The sequence below is a fragment of the Plectrocnemia conspersa genome, unplaced genomic scaffold, assembly GCF_051122295.1.
Source record: "Plectrocnemia conspersa isolate PC_06_02 unplaced genomic scaffold, ASM5112229v1 ptg000013l, whole genome shotgun sequence".
NCBI lineage: Eukaryota > Metazoa > Arthropoda > Insecta > Trichoptera > Polycentropodidae > Plectrocnemia > Plectrocnemia conspersa.
The window spans coordinates 18,275,152-18,282,543 of NW_028277177.1; the positions used below are offsets into that span (position 1 = coordinate 18,275,152).

At 29.7% G+C, this 7,392-nt stretch overlaps 1 long non-coding RNA gene across 1 annotated transcript; it reads left to right on the plus strand.

The window, feature by feature from the left end:
- The first annotated feature begins 408 nt into the window (after nucleotides 1-408).
- On the plus strand, nucleotides 409-3,740 carry LOC148227486 (uncharacterized). The gene is made up of 3 exons (XR_015811969.1): nucleotides 409-2,176; nucleotides 2,244-2,312; nucleotides 2,379-3,740. It is a non-coding gene; the product is annotated as an uncharacterized LOC148227486 (long non-coding RNA).
- The last annotated feature ends 3,652 nt before the right edge of the window (nucleotides 3,741-7,392 follow it).

Genomic DNA, 7,392 nt, shown 5'->3' on the forward strand with positions numbered 1-7,392 from the left:
GTATGAAGATGTGAATATGTAGTTTCAATTGCATTTATTATACACTAGCTGTCGGTACCTCACTATCGTGAGGTACCGATAGCTAGCGAGTGTGAGAATACCGGACCCTCAACTTTTTGGGTTTTAAGTATAATTTTTGCTTCGTTCTGATTTTTTAAAATATTTTTTAAAATTTAATGGTTCAAATTGGGCATTACTATTTAGGAATTTCAATGATAGACAAAATAGTTCAATCTATAAAAAACTACTTAATATTTTCAATTCATTTGAAAATAGGTTTACAACTTGACTAAATATTTCCAGGAGAAAACATTTTATATTATTTATTAGATTTACAACGTTAGATTTTATCGTTATATTGAAACTTAGATATTTAATAATAAATCTAAATATTGTATATCATTTATGAATAGGTTTAAAACTTGGCTAGTTAATTTAAAATTGTACTATGAAATTTCAATACAGCGAAGCTCACGGAACCAATGAATAAATTTTGGTGTACTGAAAATTCGTTATATTGAATGTAAGGAAGATGATATATTTTAATTTTATTTTTAATTACCATATTACTACAGCATCAAAATAACCTCTTATAAGGTTGACAGATCGTTTTTTGTCCTTGTTTAAGGAAAATGTATAAAACACAATAAAATTTGTGAAAAAAATGTTTTATAAAAAAAGTTTGAGGGTCAGCGAAACACCTGTAATGTCGCTTTTGAACACATCTGGCACACGCCAAGTCAATGATGAACTGAATTCTTAAAAATATTTGGCAAGTTATAACGTCATTCTTAAATTCGGATCAAAATATTTCGTTATACTGAGATCAGTCTTCGTTACAATGAAAACATTTTGTGTGAAAGTTTTTCGGGGACAAATTAAAGATTCGTTATACTGGAATTTCATTATTTCGTCTCGCTGCCGCTCGCCCCGACCTTCACTATAGAACCAAACAACCTAACCTTTTTTTAATGATATTGTATTGATTTGTTCTCATTTCGGTATATCTTGTAATTGTCCAGAATCATCCAATCTATGACTAACTGATCCCGCGATCGCAGAGGCGTATGAATCTACGCCTGTGAGTATTTGTGGAACTAATTTTGGCGCCGGCGTGAAACGTCATCGTGACGTCACTATGCCGCTCTAACGCGAGTGTTTTGGGAATTAGCGGCCCGTTTTAACGCTGCATATAACACAATTTTATCATAAATTAAAATTTTAGTAATAAGAACGTTTTTTAGTAACACCATAAGTTACTTTATAATTAAAAAAAGTTGTTTATATGTTTTATGTGTAAATATAAAAGCCAATTAGAAGGATATAATAAACTGAAAATATCAAGCACCTAATATGTTACTTTAGACCAAAAATGCGCTTTAAAAATATTAATAATTTTGAGACCTTTGTCTATTTTTATTAAAAAATACTTTGACTTATTTTGATTTATATATTTTTTAAAGTAAATGTTTTTTCTGCGCAGTATTATATATTTTAATAATTGATAAATGCAAAAAGTTTTCACACTATTTAAAATTAATAATAAACTAAACATATTTAAAATCCATAATAAATAAAGAATATTTAAAATCCATAATAAAATAAAAAATATTTTTAAAGTTGAAAAAAATATTTTGAATAAATCTTGAAATTTTATTCTGAAACTTTATAATTTAAAAAATATTAAAATTAGTGATATACAATTTTGTGTAGTTTCCTTTCAAAGGTGTCAGTAAGAGGGATTTTTGCAACACTATGTGTTTAGTAGTTGGTTGTTATCGAATAGTACTTATTTTTAAACTTTGCCCCTTTTTGTTGAAAATGTTTTTTCAAAGGAAATTTTAAAAATTCTCTAAAAACTATTACTTTAAATTGGCAACGTTCGCCAAAATTTAAGTACACATTTTTTCTGCTAAGAGAAGCTAATAAAAAATTTACATTATTTATATTATATTTTAAATACCGTATAAACTGAACATATTTTAAAAAAATATTTTTTTTAGAATTTGATGATTTTTATACATATATTGATAAGTGTTTTATAATTTAAATCGATAAAATCAATTTCGTAGTTCGTTCTCAAGCGCGCCGGGGAAATACCATTACCGGTATTCCCCGGAATTTCTTATATGTGACAGTTCTGTCATCGGTCAAGCGCGCGCCGGGATACAGCTTAGTGCGATTAAATAAACAGTGAAATATGTTATAATCACAGCATTTTTCTTAAAAAATTACAATTGTAGATGATTCAAAGTGATTTACCATTGGAATTATAGACTTTATAATCGAAATTATCAATTATGAGTGTGCCAGTAAGTGTTTGGTTATATGAATACTATATCACGGTTATTCTAACAAAATTACTATTGACTTTCTAGGATCTAATATTAAAAGACAAACAGCAGTGATTTGGCAATTGAAGATATACATGCCAAAGTTAATTAAACATATTACAATGGTAGTAATAATGAAAAATCTCATATTAGTGTAAACAAAAAGTTACTTTTTACCCAATATATAGTATCGTTTACAGTCAATTTTCAGAATCAATGAGAGATCTAATAACATTTACGCATGGCAAACAATTAATGTATGACATATTGCGACTATTTTGAAGAAGATGAAGATATGTCAATCTATGTGTTTAATCCTCTACAGTAATTTCCGTTAATTTTGTTCTTCGTTTGTCGTTCAAATTTAATTTATGGATTATAATAGTAGTAATAATGTGTTCAATGTTTACTCTTATTATTTTTTAATTACTTTTCAGAAGCAATGATGGAACAATTTGATGACCTAAATGGCTACAACGTAGAATTGGTATATATAAACAAAGAGTTAATCTTCTCATGTTGAAGTCACTGTCAGCAAGTATTATCTTTTTATAAAGAACATACTACATAAGTTTGATGTAACTGAATATCTTAAATTTGGCTATTCAGAAAGAGGAATGATGGCACAGAACAAAAATTGTACATATTTTGCCACATCGGAATTAAACATAACCCACTCTTAGATACTTTGGCTATCGATTATTCCAGGTATGCAATCACATATTTATAATCATTGTAAAATGTCGTTTATTAGATAACATCCAAGAAACTACACATTTATAAGCTGTCCGACAGCGCCGATTTGATCGACATTAACTTTCAATCCTCACATACTAAGGATATATTACACGTTCATGTTTAAAACATAACTGGTTAATTTAAAATTCTTAAAATCTAACGTATATATGTATTAAATCGGAAAGCAATGATAATGTTTATGTAATATAAAAGTAAAACTCACTTTTCGGCCTCGGAGCCCGGCGACGGGATTTCAAAATTTGAAGATTTCATTACAAAGATTGTTTTATGATTGTTTATCTAATTTAATCAATGTATTCTTCTTATCCTCAACACATTATGTATATATTTAATTTTCATAGTTATAACACACCTAGTTAATTTGCAATCCGATTATTTATAAAAGCAAAAACTCACTTTTAGGCCTCGTAGCCCTTCACCGGGAATTCAAAATTTGAAAATTTCATTACGAAGATTATTTTATGATTGTTTATCTAGTTTAATCAATGTATTCTTCTAATCCTCAACACATTATGTATATATTTCATTTTTATTCAGTCAAATGACGAATTAATGAAAATTATTGTCGCGTAGCAAAATTTTATTATTAAATAAAATAATTATTCAAAAGTGTTGTCAAGGTACTATCTATTTGAATTTGAATGCTTATTTTTCATTGATCGACGCTATTTGAATATTTGAATGCTTATTTTTGATTGGTCGAAACAACAGAACGCATTACCGGCGGCTCGAAAATCAATCGGAACAAATTCAATTTTAATTTTTATTATTATTTATTATTATAATTAAATATATTTCCTTTGTTTACGTGTATTGTTACACACTGTTAATACAAAGCGATACGATTTACAGAGTAGATAATTGAACGGAGAATGTTTCGTTTAAAGTTATGCGCGTCCGGATACGGAAGCGACGGCGGAAGCGACGGCTTAGAACAATTATATATAAGATAATTAACTAGTATTTAAAAGATTGACGAGTTTTAGGTCAGACTGAATCACTTTTGTAACTAATGTATAAAATTACATTACATTTTAGTAAATTCCAACGAAGAGGAAATTATTTAGTAATGATTGACGGGTTTTTCCTTAAACCATGCAATTTATATGGAAGTCTTTGTTTTAATATTTAGCTCTCTATTTTCCCATTCTTATAATTAGTATAATAAATACTGATATTAAGTTAATCAAGGAAGTGGTACTATTAAATTAAATTTTCCTTAATTATAAAGATTGTCATCTGAAAATTGGTTTAACCAAGCAGCTTAGTTAAACCAATTTCCAAAAATCAAAACTATCCGAAAAATAATTAAAAAGTTGGATAGTGGTGTAGTGTTAAGTAAAATAGTACTGGAGCGCTAATTTTGACTTAACGCCTTAAATAATTATTTTCAAAATAACAAAAATTGAAAATGTGCCAATATTTTAGGTTAAATTAGGATCTTGATGAGAAGATGACGACCGGCGGGGCCTCATCTTTCAAACTATCATTTTATGTATACATTTATTTAGTGCGCGTTTTCTAGGCACGCAGTTGCAGGAGCGCATACTAAGTGGGCAGGTCGCATCAGTAAGTCCGTGAAGCTGACTATTAATTTACTATTTTAAATATTGGGAAAATATTTTTTTTCTAATTCCTGCAAATAATGCTTAGATACGAGTCACTAGGTGATAATACAAATCACAGAGTGCCCCGAGCTTCTCAATTGATGAACGTATCGCAAGACAAATCCTAACATATTAGAGGCTTCATTGCACATGTTTTCTATATGCTTGGACACAATCGGTTTCTACTTTTGTACGTGTTCAAATCGGTTTCCGCTTCTGTGCGATGAAGCAAATTGTTATTCATTTCATAATCAAAATTAAATGGTATTTTTGTCTTAGAATAGGTCATATAACGTTATTTTTTATTTTAGATGGTAATCTATTAGCGAATGACCACGTACATAGAATTTTAACATAACATTGAAATTTTCTACAATGGAATTTATTTTAAGGAATATTTTTAAATTATTGGCGAAAATAAAGAATTTGCAATTATTAATAACCAGCTGAAAAACAAAATAAACATTAATGGGTCGATATTAGAACATCGAGGAATTCACGATGAAAATCTATACATGCATATATAATTAAATATTTGTTTTTATACTTTAAATTTAGTCTAACACTAAGTCATTTCATAGCTACTACTTATAATCCCGCTCAAAATAAAAGCATCCTTCCCGTTTTTGTGTTCACCTACTGCCTCCCCCATCCGAATGTTATTAAACCAGTATTTTCTCAGTTATATTCTAGGACCCTGAACTAAATATATTTATATGTTCTTTATACTGTTTTAACCAATTTTGCATACATTGAAATAACTGGATTGTGGTAACTGAAGTACGTATTATCAGTCAAAAATATTTCTTTTTCACTGTATCTATTATGCGTGTGCTATCAAAAGAAATAGTAATACAGAGTGATCCAACTCGAGTTTTCTATCTTGGTAGTACTGTAAACCAGACAGCTGTCAATAATCATGTGTGTTCAAAGTGCCAAATATCAGTTTGCAACAACACATTTACGAAATAAATCACTTAACCACCGCTTAACGCGCTTAAATTATTCAATTATCCCACAGAAATAACAATTTGGCACGAACTGTGTATAGAAATTTATGGAAAGATTATCGTAAATTTCACCGTCCTACTGAGCGAACGATTCGCAACGTAGTGAAAAATTTTGAAGAGACTGGAAGCGCAGGAGCTAGGGTAAGGCCTGGGCATAATCGTGGCGCCCATTCAGACGACAATATTGCTGCTGTAAGTGAAAGTGTGTCCGAAGCCCTATAATTGTCGATTTGTCGGCGATCGCATCTTTTCTTATGGCTCCATAAAATTCAAATAACACAAGAAGCCCAGAGACCATGGACAGGAAAAAAATACGCAATTGGGTGTTGATGCTGATTTTTCAAAAAAAGTCTTCTTCTCTGATGAGGCACCATTCCACCTCTATGGGTATGTTAATAAGCAAAATTGGTGCATATGGGGCGAGAAAAATATTCATGTGATTCACGAGAGAGCATTACATGCTTAAAAAGTGACTGTTTGGTGCACATTTTGGTCAGGCGGCGTCATTAGGTATTTTTTTGAAAACGATTAAGGTCGGATTGTAACAATCAGTGGTGAGCACTATAGGTGCATATTATTTTTGGTACATAATTGAAAATATTGATGTGGAAGACACGTTGTTCTAACTTTCCACACATCGGGTGCAACGTTAGATGTTTTGCGTGAAGTTTCCAGGTCGCATTATTTTACGTTTTGGTGATGTAAACTGGCCGTCAAGATCATGAGATTTAACGCCGTTGGATTTTTTGTTGGGTTACGTCGTGTTTACGCCTACAAATCCGAAACGTTGGAGCACCTGAAAACCAACATCTGCCAAAAAATTATAGCCGAGATACCACCCGAAATGTACGAAAAAGTCATCGAAAGGATGCAAAAAGGGGCGGCCATTAAATTAATATTATTTTAAATAACTAATGAAGTACAACAAATGTTCGAATAGTAGAAAAAAAACGAAAATATTCTTAAATTTGTGATTTTATTTTACAAAAACAGTTCGGAAATTAAAGTTGTATCACCCTTATATTTGTATATTTTTGAGGATCCGCCTTTCAATTTTCGTATGTACATATATATAATAAGAATGTCTCTCAAGCTAAACATAGGTTTATCCTAAATCTAATTGTGGGCAACGTCTGGTATGGATTATTATTAAAGTAGAAAGTAACATTTGGTATGAATTTATATGCAAACAAATAATAGTTAATATTAAATACCTAGCTAAATATAATATTTTATAAAGTAATAGTAATTAATTATATTTAAATTGTAGTCATAGTCAACATTATTTGTGGGCAAAAAAATAAGGCTTAGATCGTAATATAATAATAACTTCTAATATCCTTAAAGTATGTACATAATTATGGTAATCCATTGTTTTATGTAAGTATAACCAGTTTTTATTTATTAACATAAAACTCAATGCAGTATGTAAAAAATCGTGAGAATTGCACTTTATTTAGTCATATTTGCGTTTATTTAATGACCATTTGTTGTTTATTGAGGTTAAACTAGTCGACGTAATGATTTGATTAAATGGTATTATTTTAAATTTATTAGTTTGTGGTTTTTATTTATGTAGTAAAGTTGTATCCTATTTCCTGTTTAAATATGCACCGGAATGAAAGGGAAAATAATCGTGGTTAGTACATAAAACATATTATGAATTTGATTTTATGGAGGCAA